Source organism: Stylophora pistillata, chromosome 2 (genome assembly GCF_964205215.1).
Source record: "Stylophora pistillata chromosome 2, jaStyPist1.2, whole genome shotgun sequence".
NCBI classification, from domain to species: domain Eukaryota; kingdom Metazoa; phylum Cnidaria; class Anthozoa; order Scleractinia; family Pocilloporidae; genus Stylophora; species Stylophora pistillata.
The window spans coordinates 33,029,315-33,039,314 of NC_142520.1; the positions used below are offsets into that span (position 1 = coordinate 33,029,315).

At 45.2% G+C, this 10,000-nt stretch overlaps 7 non-coding genes across 7 annotated transcripts; 3 read left to right on the plus strand and 4 right to left on the minus strand.

Moving 5' to 3' along the window:
* The first annotated feature begins 5,001 nt into the window (after positions 1 to 5,001).
* LOC148738556 (5S ribosomal RNA) lies at positions 5,002 to 5,120 on the plus strand. Its single transcript, XR_015997996.1, has one exon. It is a non-coding gene; the product is annotated as a 5S ribosomal RNA (ribosomal RNA).
* Positions 5,121 to 6,091: 971 nt separating this feature from the next.
* On the minus strand, positions 6,092 to 6,255 carry LOC148738557 (U1 spliceosomal RNA). Its single transcript, XR_015998060.1, has one exon. It is a non-coding gene; the product is annotated as a U1 spliceosomal RNA (small nuclear RNA).
* A 211-nt stretch (positions 6,256 to 6,466) lies between these two features.
* Positions 6,467 to 6,658, minus strand: LOC148738558 (U2 spliceosomal RNA). The gene has a single exon (XR_015997499.1). It is a non-coding gene; the product is annotated as a U2 spliceosomal RNA (small nuclear RNA).
* A 469-nt stretch (positions 6,659 to 7,127) lies between these two features.
* LOC148738559 (5S ribosomal RNA) lies at positions 7,128 to 7,246 on the plus strand. Its single transcript, XR_015997997.1, has one exon. It is a non-coding gene; the product is annotated as a 5S ribosomal RNA (ribosomal RNA).
* A 971-nt stretch (positions 7,247 to 8,217) lies between these two features.
* Positions 8,218 to 8,381, minus strand: LOC148738560 (U1 spliceosomal RNA). Its single transcript, XR_015998071.1, has one exon. It is a non-coding gene; the product is annotated as a U1 spliceosomal RNA (small nuclear RNA).
* A 211-nt stretch (positions 8,382 to 8,592) lies between these two features.
* LOC148738561 (U2 spliceosomal RNA) lies at positions 8,593 to 8,784 on the minus strand. Its single transcript, XR_015997500.1, has one exon. It is a non-coding gene; the product is annotated as a U2 spliceosomal RNA (small nuclear RNA).
* Positions 8,785 to 9,253: 469 nt separating this feature from the next.
* LOC148738562 (5S ribosomal RNA) lies at positions 9,254 to 9,372 on the plus strand. Its single transcript, XR_015997998.1, has one exon. It is a non-coding gene; the product is annotated as a 5S ribosomal RNA (ribosomal RNA).
* Positions 9,373 to 10,000: the final 628 nt, after the last annotated feature.

Consider the following 10,000-nt stretch of genomic DNA (forward strand, 5'->3'; position numbering starts at 1 on the left):
CCTTAGTCCAGTGAAGAGCTAGATTAAAACTAGAGCCTGTGACAGACTGCCAGAAGTATGGCAGAATGGGTGAGGACACTGTTTTCTCCAAAAACTTACAATAAATCATACGCGAACTAAAGTTAAAGGTAGGGTCTCTCTGAACTGCAGTTGTTAGCTCATTCAGTAATGGTAAGATTTTCTTGTAAAAACTAGTTAAAGTACTTGCCCTAGGGCCAGAATTATCACGGAGGCATGCCCACTCCGGTCGGAGTTTGGCAACCTGAGTACCAATAAAATACTTAAGAAAATAATAAGATTTGGTGTCTGGATTATTCAGGCTAGCTGTGACATACGAAAGTTGCAAAGACACACATTTAGAGTGTAATTCTACTATTCCTAATCCTCCCTCAGCAGCTGGTGCTGAGAGAGTTTGACGAGATACAGTTTCAATCTTAGATCCCCAGATGAAATGGAAAATCAGAGATCGGAAGCGGGTGTAGACCCACTCGGGGATGGGTAGCGCTTTGGCTAAATAATAAAATTTACTAGCACCTAATACATTGACGATGAGGGTTTTCCCAATCAAAGAGAGGGAGCGAGACTTCCAGAGATTCAAATTTTGTTCTAACTTATTTAACTTTGGTTGCCAATTATCTTGGTCAACCGACAGATTGCCATTCGTAAACCAGACACCTAAGATTTTGGTTTTGTTAACCCAAGTCAAACCATAAGGGGTATCAGGGCACGAGCGCCAGGCTCCGAGCCACATAGCCTCAGTTTTAGCTAAATTTAATTTAGCTCCTGTACCTAGTTCATATTGTTGCAAGAGTGACAATAAACGTGTCAAAGAAAAAATATCTTTGACAAAACACGAAGAATCATCTGCGTATTGTCTAATCTTAAAGAGCTGGCCTTTCGCCCCCGGAATTAAAAAACCCTTAATGGAAGTATCTGCACGGATATTACTAGCTAGTACCTCAGCACATAAAATATAAAGGAGGGGAGACATAGGGTCTCCCTGCCTGACTCCACGCTCAAGAGAAATTCTGTCAGTAAGATAGCCATTCACAATTATTTTCATTGACGCATTACAGTAAAGAGTGGAGATCCATTTTTGAAAAAAAGGGCCTAAACCAAGCCGCTCGAGAACCCGAGAAAGAAAGGAGCGATCTACTCGATCGAAAGCTTTTTCTTGGTCAAGATTCACAAGAATTCCAGGTTCATCAGTAATGTTGACATAATCTAAAGTGTCTCTCAACAGGGTGAGAGTATCAAAAATAGTTCTGCCAGGGACAGAGCACGATTGATCTTCATTTATGACACAAGGTAAAATTTTTGCGAGCCGATTTGTGAGAGCTTTAGAGCATAATTTATAATCAACATTGAGCAGCGAAATTGGACGCCAATTCTTCAGATCTTTTGAATCACCTTTCTTAAAAATCAAGCGAGTGATACTTTCCTGCATGGAAGGAGAAAAGAAACCTCGCTGGAAACTAAAATTAAATAATTCTACGAGAATCGGGCCTAAAACTGGAAAAAAGCGGCGATAAAACTCGACTGGTAGCCCATCAGAGCCAGGAGTTTTCCCTGTGTTGAGCTGTTGCGAAGCGATGTTAATTTCAGCCAATGTCAACAAACCTTCGCAGGAGTTTGACTCCTCGCTAGACAATTTTTTCTCGACTTTAGACAAAAATAAACTTTGGATTCGCTCGTCTACTGGTTCTCGAGTGTACAATTTAGCATAAAAAGCGGCGTGAGCGTCCGCGATGTCCTTTTGGGTGGTGACTTCGCTTCCGCTCAAGTCGTAAACACTGTTGACAGAATTTCGCTTAGCACGTGAGGTTTCAAGGTTAAAAAAATATTTCGTAGGTTTTTCACCCTCTTCTATCCATTTCGCTCGACTTCTTACTTTAACAGATTCTAATTGCAATTGTTTAAGAGTTTTCAGTTCGTTTTCAAAATATTCCACTCGTTGTTGAGAGTTATTGTCGCCCGCTAGCAGGGCATGTTTAGCTTGAATTAAGCGATTAGTGAGAGAAATCTTTTCACGGTTTAAATCACGATGTTTTCGTCGGCTGAATTGAATCGCTGTGTGGCGGATAGATTCTTTCACAAAATCCCACCACTCATGAAGAGACGAGAAATTATCACGAATCGAGAGGCAATTTTGTAGAAGGGAATCGATAATCTCGCAAAAATCCGAATTTTCGAGGAGTTCTAAATTTAGCCGCCAAACGCCAGGTCCATGAGAAACAAAATTATCTAAATTGAGAGTCAACAAAACAGAATCATGATCTGAGAAAAAACACGGGAAAATTTCGCAGGAGACTGTAGAATTACTCAATTGAGAGGAAATAAAAAATTTATCTAAACGAGAACCGATAGTTTTGGACGAATTAAACCAAGTACAAAAAATTGAGCGACCATGTGTTTTTCTCCAGATGTCAATCAAATCGTGGAGAGCGCGAAAATCTCGCAATGTGGCCGAAAAGGAATTTTCAGATCCTCCAAATTTATCGAGGGATGACTCAATAGAATTAAAATCTCCAGCAATAATTTTCTGAGCATTCGGAAAGAAAAAATCGTGTATCTCATCATAGAAAAGCTTTCTCTCAGTAACATTCGTAGGCGCATAAATATTTACCAAATTAAAGCGAAGTTTACCTAAGCTAATCAGCAGACTAATCAATCTTCCAGAGCTGTCTTTTTTCCACTGTTCAACTTTGAAAGGGGAATCTTTAGAAACTAAAATACAGACCCCACCTTGTTTTCCTAGGGCGGGGGACCAAAAACTAGGGCCTGACCACGATTTTCTGAGCGAATCGATCGCTGCAGGGCGAGCCGCTAGAGTTTCTTGTACACAAACAAAATCATATTTACCAGATCGAGCGTAATCAAAGATTAAATCTTGCTTTGCAGCATTTCCGAAACCACGGACATTTATAGTACAAATTTTAGCAATGAAAACAGCTAGAAAAAAGACAGTCGGTCGAAACTATTACTAAATAAAGGACGTGTTAATCACTTACGATTTTTTTTCTTTTTCGGTGAGCGCGAGTGTCCAGTGTTCGGTTTTTTGGCTCTGGGCTCGCTTGTGGAGCCTTCAGAAACCTCAGAAATCGATTTTTTACCAGTTACTAGAGTCGGTCGAGTTGGAATTCGCAGTGGAATATCTTGAGGTGGTAGTTTCGCTGGTCTTTTAGTGTTAGGCGGTGTGCTCGGGATGGAAAACAGTTCGGGAGTTTCGGCAGTTTCGTCGGAGGAGAAAAAATGTTCTTCTGGGTCAGCAATCGAGGAAAGAGTTTCGGTGTCTTGTGTGGTAATATTGTCGTTGTTTGGAATCTGCATTTGTGAGTCGTCGTCTTCTGTTTCGGTCTGAGGGTCTTCGTTCATCTGGTGATCGTCGGCGGGAGTTGTGTCTTCAGTTTCGGGAGGTGTTTCTTCGGTTTGGGGAGGTGTTTCTTCGGTTTGGGGAGGTGTTTCTTCAGTTGTTTCTTCGATTTCATCTTGTTGGGAAGCTGTTGTAGTCGGAAATGGTTTACGGGACCAGGAAAACGGACAAGATTTAGCGCGGTGATCGGGTTGTTTACAGATGCTACAAAGAAGCGCGTTCGGACATGTGGCTGCTTGGTGGCCTGTTTGCTCGCAGTTGTAGCAGGCGATTTCATGGCAAGCGTTGGCGAAATGGCCTCTTTGATGACAATGACGGCATGTACGGGGTTGTTGGTCGTAACGGACATTAATCAGGATTTTGCCAAAGCGGATGAAATTAGGAATCGGGTTCTTGAGTCGCACGCGGTAATGTCGAACTCCATCTTGCACACTTTCGAAGCCGGGTAGTTTGAAATAGCCTCGGCGATGGTGTAAAACATCACAATATTTAGACAGACGGTGGATGATAGCTGAATCGGGCATTTCATAAGGAGCGTCGAAGATCTGGACATATGTTAAAGGACGGTCGATGTCTTGCAAGGCGAAGGGTTGGCCTTGGATTTCCAAAGTATTCAGTCGAAGGAAACTCTCGCGGTGCTCTACGCTGCGAAAAGTTAGAACGACTTCACCATTGGTCTGTCGCTGTATACAGGAAATGCTTCGGGGATCAACTTGTGCATTATTCAAAGCATCGATGAAAACATTCGCAGGAAGGCGAGCACGTGGGTTCACGAAAACAGTACACGGTCGTTCGGGGACTTCATTATCGGTTGGAAAGGGCACAGAAACTTCTACATTAACATCTTCAACAGGCTGGGCAGGTCTTGTGGCCTCAGCGTAGCTAGCAGGATTCGCAACAGGATTATCTGAACTCAAAACATCATCAACAGGAACGTGGTCGGCCCAACGGCGCGAACTTGAATCTAAACTCTCGAAGTCACTTCTTTCTACATCATCTGAGCGCAACGAGTGCGCACTAACATCGGTCATCTCTTCTTATAGTCACGCGGAAAACCCGAAGGTTCCCGAACCCAACCCGAAAAACGAAAACAAATAAAAGAAACCAATTGGCAATCAAAGTTTTTCACTTGATCTTAGCCAAAAGGCCGAGAAGCGATACCCACCAATACCCTCAATCAAGGGGGTGGTAGAGGGATCCTTCCCACAGTATATGGTGGATAGTAGCAGGTAGCCCCCAGAAGCCCTTGCGAGTCCCAAAAACGGACCCAGTGGCTCATCGGTTGGTAATCTTCTCATTGTAACTTTAAGACGCCAGCCACATACACTTAACTAACAAGATGGTGTTCTTTAGAATATTTACCAAACTTGATTTATCTCTATACTCCCCCCCCCCACCCCACCCCCAGTGAGATATATTGCCTCAAATGGACGCTTCTCAAGATGTGCGCGGGCTCTAGGAGATGACGTTTGGCTTAGGGTCTAGGCTACCAAATTTAGGGTTAGGGTAACGATTTTGGGGTTAGGGTTAGGGTAACGATGTTGGGGTTTAGGGTTAGAGTAACCAAATTAGGGCTAGTACAGATCAAACATAACCGATAACCAGCCAAATTTCAGCTGTTTTCCCTTGTCTACGACCATACCACAGGGAAAGCACCGGTTCTCGTCCGATCACCGAAGTTAAGCCCTGTCGGGCGGGGTTAGTACTTGGATGGGTGACCGCCTGGGAATACCCCGTGTTGTAGGCTTCATTTTTTCCTTTGCTTACTCTCTCAACGTTTTATCCGGGTAAACCGCTTCCGATACTCACGGCGTCCCGTAGACGAGTGAGGAGTAAAAGAAAAACTAACATAACAGGGAGGAGAGAAATCATTTTGCCACAACTTGCCGAGCTTGTGGCCAAAATCATTTCCCAATGCAAGAGAGCGAGCAAACGAAGGAGCGATGGCGCGCGCTCGAGATCTCAACACATTGTTGTGACAAATTCCACATTTGTACGTGACATCGAATCATTCGCACGCTCCCACGAATCACAAATAGGAAAACACGCACACTTTTACAGCACTTTCAAGGCCTCAAGACATGTCAAAACATTCCCACGATTAATAGAGGCGGATGGATTCAAAGTGACTGAAACGAAGCGAAGCGGCAACAGGTTCCACATTTTTACTTACTCGTCTGCCTCTTTGTTTGCTCGCTCGCTGGAACGAACGTTCCCTCCTCTCGCTCGCTCGCAATAAGAAATACATGACAACAAAACCTCGCCTGCCACAGGTATGGTTGACAATGTACTCACGTTTCTAAAACAAATGCTTTTCTTGCCCATGTATCGTTCGTTCTTTGCTTAGTCCATCCGTCGGTTAGTTAGTCAGTCACTCCTCCGCTTGGTTTCCTCTCCTTTTCTTTCGCAAACAAACGAACAAAATAATGCAGAAAGCACACACATCTATCTACAACAGCTCTACTCACATCCTCACAAAAACTCACCTTCATTTACAATCACTTCTATTCCTCCAAATCTCTCTGCCAACACGCAGGCCACTTCTGTCTGTCTCTCTTTCTTTCCATGGCTTTTTGCTTTCTTTTTCCCTTGCTGCTCTTCTTCTCTCTTCATTCCAGTTCCAGTTCCAGTTCACCCTGTTTAACGGTCAACTCCAAAATCAAGATCAATTCATTAGTCAGTCAGGGGTTAAGGGCAAGATATTTTACATCAGCTTTTCGGGGACGAGCGCGAACGCAGGTCCCCACTACCAGAAATTATACGCTCGAGTTACCCACATTTGGGGTAATCGCAAGGGTCAACCCAGTCCAAGTGCAATGAAAGGGCCTCGCCTTGAGAGGACTGCCTCCTTGATCACAGTACCTCCCGCGTCAGGTAAGTATGCCTGAAAGGCATACGCTTGCCGTGGTAAAACTCTCCCTCACCTATGTCCTTGTGGTACTGCTTTGCACGCTTCAAATCAGCCAGTGTCAGTTGCCGCCTTGGCCCGTCATGTCTTTTTCCGCCTTCCCTTTGGAGCTGCAGGGCTCCTGTGCACAGAAGAGAATGCTATAGTCATTATTTTTCCTTTCATTAAATGTGTCTTCCCCAAAAGGGAAGTGGGCCACACTCGGAGGTAGTGCTATACCGAGGCAACCCGTGGCTGGGACGAGGCAAGCCTCTTTTCCACAGCCCAGTTCCAAAAATCAGTTTAATATATGAGCTACTCAATGAGCAGCGTATCAGATATTAAGCTGATAAGAACAGATACTACACTTGATCTTAGCCAAAAGGCCGAGAAGCGATACCCACCAATACCCTCAATCAAGGGGGTGGTAGAGGGATCCTTCCCACAGTATATGGTGGATAGTAGCAGGTAGCCCCCAGAAGCCCTTGCGAGTCCCAAAAACGGACCCAGTGGCTCATCGGTTGGTAATCTTCTCATTGTAACTTTAAGACGCCAGCCACATACACTTAACTAACAAGATGGTGTTCTTTAGAATATTTACCAAACTTGATTTATCTCTATACTCCCCCCCCCCACCCCACCCCCAGTGAGATATATTGCCTCAAATGGACGCTTCTCAAGATGTGCGCGGGCTCTAGGAGATGACGTTTGGCTTAGGGTCTAGGCTACCAAATTTAGGGTTAGGGTAACGATTTTGGGGTTAGGGTTAGGGTAACGATGTTGGGGTTTAGGGTTAGAGTAACCAAATTAGGGCTAGTACAGATCAAACATAACCGATAACCAGCCAAATTTCAGCTGTTTTCCCTTGTCTACGACCATACCACAGGGAAAGCACCGGTTCTCGTCCGATCACCGAAGTTAAGCCCTGTCGGGCGGGGTTAGTACTTGGATGGGTGACCGCCTGGGAATACCCCGTGTTGTAGGCTTCATTTTTTCCTTTGCTTACTCTCTCAACGTTTTATCCGGGTAAACCGCTTCCGATACTCACGGCGTCCCGTAGACGAGTGAGGAGTAAAAGAAAAACTAACATAACAGGGAGGAGAGAAATCATTTTGCCACAACTTGCCGAGCTTGTGGCCAAAATCATTTCCCAATGCAAGAGAGCGAGCAAACGAAGGAGCGATGGCGCGCGCTCGAGATCTCAACACATTGTTGTGACAAATTCCACATTTGTACGTGACATCGAATCATTCGCACGCTCCCACGAATCACAAATAGGAAAACACGCACACTTTTACAGCACTTTCAAGGCCTCAAGACATGTCAAAACATTCCCACGATTAATAGAGGCGGATGGATTCAAAGTGACTGAAACGAAGCGAAGCGGCAACAGGTTCCACATTTTTACTTACTCGTCTGCCTCTTTGTTTGCTCGCTCGCTGGAACGAACGTTCCCTCCTCTCGCTCGCTCGCAATAAGAAATACATGACAACAAAACCTCGCCTGCCACAGGTATGGTTGACAATGTACTCACGTTTCTAAAACAAATGCTTTTCTTGCCCATGTATCGTTCGTTCTTTGCTTAGTCCATCCGTCGGTTAGTTAGTCAGTCACTCCTCCGCTTGGTTTCCTCTCCTTTTCTTTCGCAAACAAACGAACAAAATAATGCAGAAAGCACACACATCTATCTACAACAGCTCTACTCACATCCTCACAAAAACTCACCTTCATTTACAATCACTTCTATTCCTCCAAATCTCTCTGCCAACACGCAGGCCACTTCTGTCTGTCTCTCTTTCTTTCCATGGCTTTTTGCTTTCTTTTTCCCTTGCTGCTCTTCTTCTCTCTTCATTCCAGTTCCAGTTCCAGTTCACCCTGTTTAACGGTCAACTCCAAAATCAAGATCAATTCATTAGTCAGTCAGGGGTTAAGGGCAAGATATTTTACATCAGCTTTTCGGGGACGAGCGCGAACGCAGGTCCCCACTACCAGAAATTATACGCTCGAGTTACCCACATTTGGGGTAATCGCAAGGGTCAACCCAGTCCAAGTGCAATGAAAGGGCCTCGCCTTGAGAGGACTGCCTCCTTGATCACAGTACCTCCCGCGTCAGGTAAGTATGCCTGAAAGGCATACGCTTGCCGTGGTAAAACTCTCCCTCACCTATGTCCTTGTGGTACTGCTTTGCACGCTTCAAATCAGCCAGTGTCAGTTGCCGCCTTGGCCCGTCATGTCTTTTTCCGCCTTCCCTTTGGAGCTGCAGGGCTCCTGTGCACAGAAGAGAATGCTATAGTCATTATTTTTCCTTTCATTAAATGTGTCTTCCCCAAAAGGGAAGTGGGCCACACTCGGAGGTAGTGCTATACCGAGGCAACCCGTGGCTGGGACGAGGCAAGCCTCTTTTCCACAGCCCAGTTCCAAAAATCAGTTTAATATATGAGCTACTCAATGAGCAGCGTATCAGATATTAAGCTGATAAGAACAGATACTACACTTGATCTTAGCCAAAAGGCCGAGAAGCGATACCCACCAATACCCTCAATCAAGGGGGTGGTAGAGGGATCCTTCCCACAGTATATGGTGGATAGTAGCAGGTAGCCCCCAGAAGCCCTTGCGAGTCCCAAAAACGGACCCAGTGGCTCATCGGTTGGTAATCTTCTCATTGTAACTTTAAGACGCCAGCCACATACACTTAACTAACAAGATGGTGTTCTTTAGAATATTTACCAAACTTGATTTATCTCTATACTCCCCCCCCCCACCCCACCCCCAGTGAGATATATTGCCTCAAATGGACGCTTCTCAAGATGTGCGCGGGCTCTAGGAGATGACGTTTGGCTTAGGGTCTAGGCTACCAAATTTAGGGTTAGGGTAACGATTTTGGGGTTAGGGTTAGGGTAACGATGTTGGGGTTTAGGGTTAGAGTAACCAAATTAGGGCTAGTACAGATCAAACATAACCGATAACCAGCCAAATTTCAGCTGTTTTCCCTTGTCTACGACCATACCACAGGGAAAGCACCGGTTCTCGTCCGATCACCGAAGTTAAGCCCTGTCGGGCGGGGTTAGTACTTGGATGGGTGACCGCCTGGGAATACCCCGTGTTGTAGGCTTCATTTTTTCCTTTGCTTACTCTCTCAACGTTTTATCCGGGTAAACCGCTTCCGATACTCACGGCGTCCCGTAGACGAGTGAGGAGTAAAAGAAAAACTAACATAACAGGGAGGAGAGAAATCATTTTGCCACAACTTGCCGAGCTTGTGGCCAAAATCATTTCCCAATGCAAGAGAGCGAGCAAACGAAGGAGCGATGGCGCGCGCTCGAGATCTCAACACATTGTTGTGACAAATTCCACATTTGTACGTGACATCGAATCATTCGCACGCTCCCACGAATCACAAATAGGAAAACACGCACACTTTTACAGCACTTTCAAGGCCTCAAGACATGTCAAAACATTCCCACGATTAATAGAGGCGGATGGATTCAAAGTGACTGAAACGAAGCGAAGCGGCAACAGGTTCCACATTTTTACTTACTCGTCTGCCTCTTTGTTTGCTCGCTCGCTGGAACGAACGTTCCCTCCTCTCGCTCGCTCGCAATAAGAAATACATGACAACAAAACCTCGCCTGCCACAGGTATGGTTGACAATGTACTCACGTTTCTAAAACAAATGCTTTTCTTGCCCATGTATCGTTCGTTCTTTGCTTAGTCCATCCGTCGGTTAGTTAGTCAGTCAC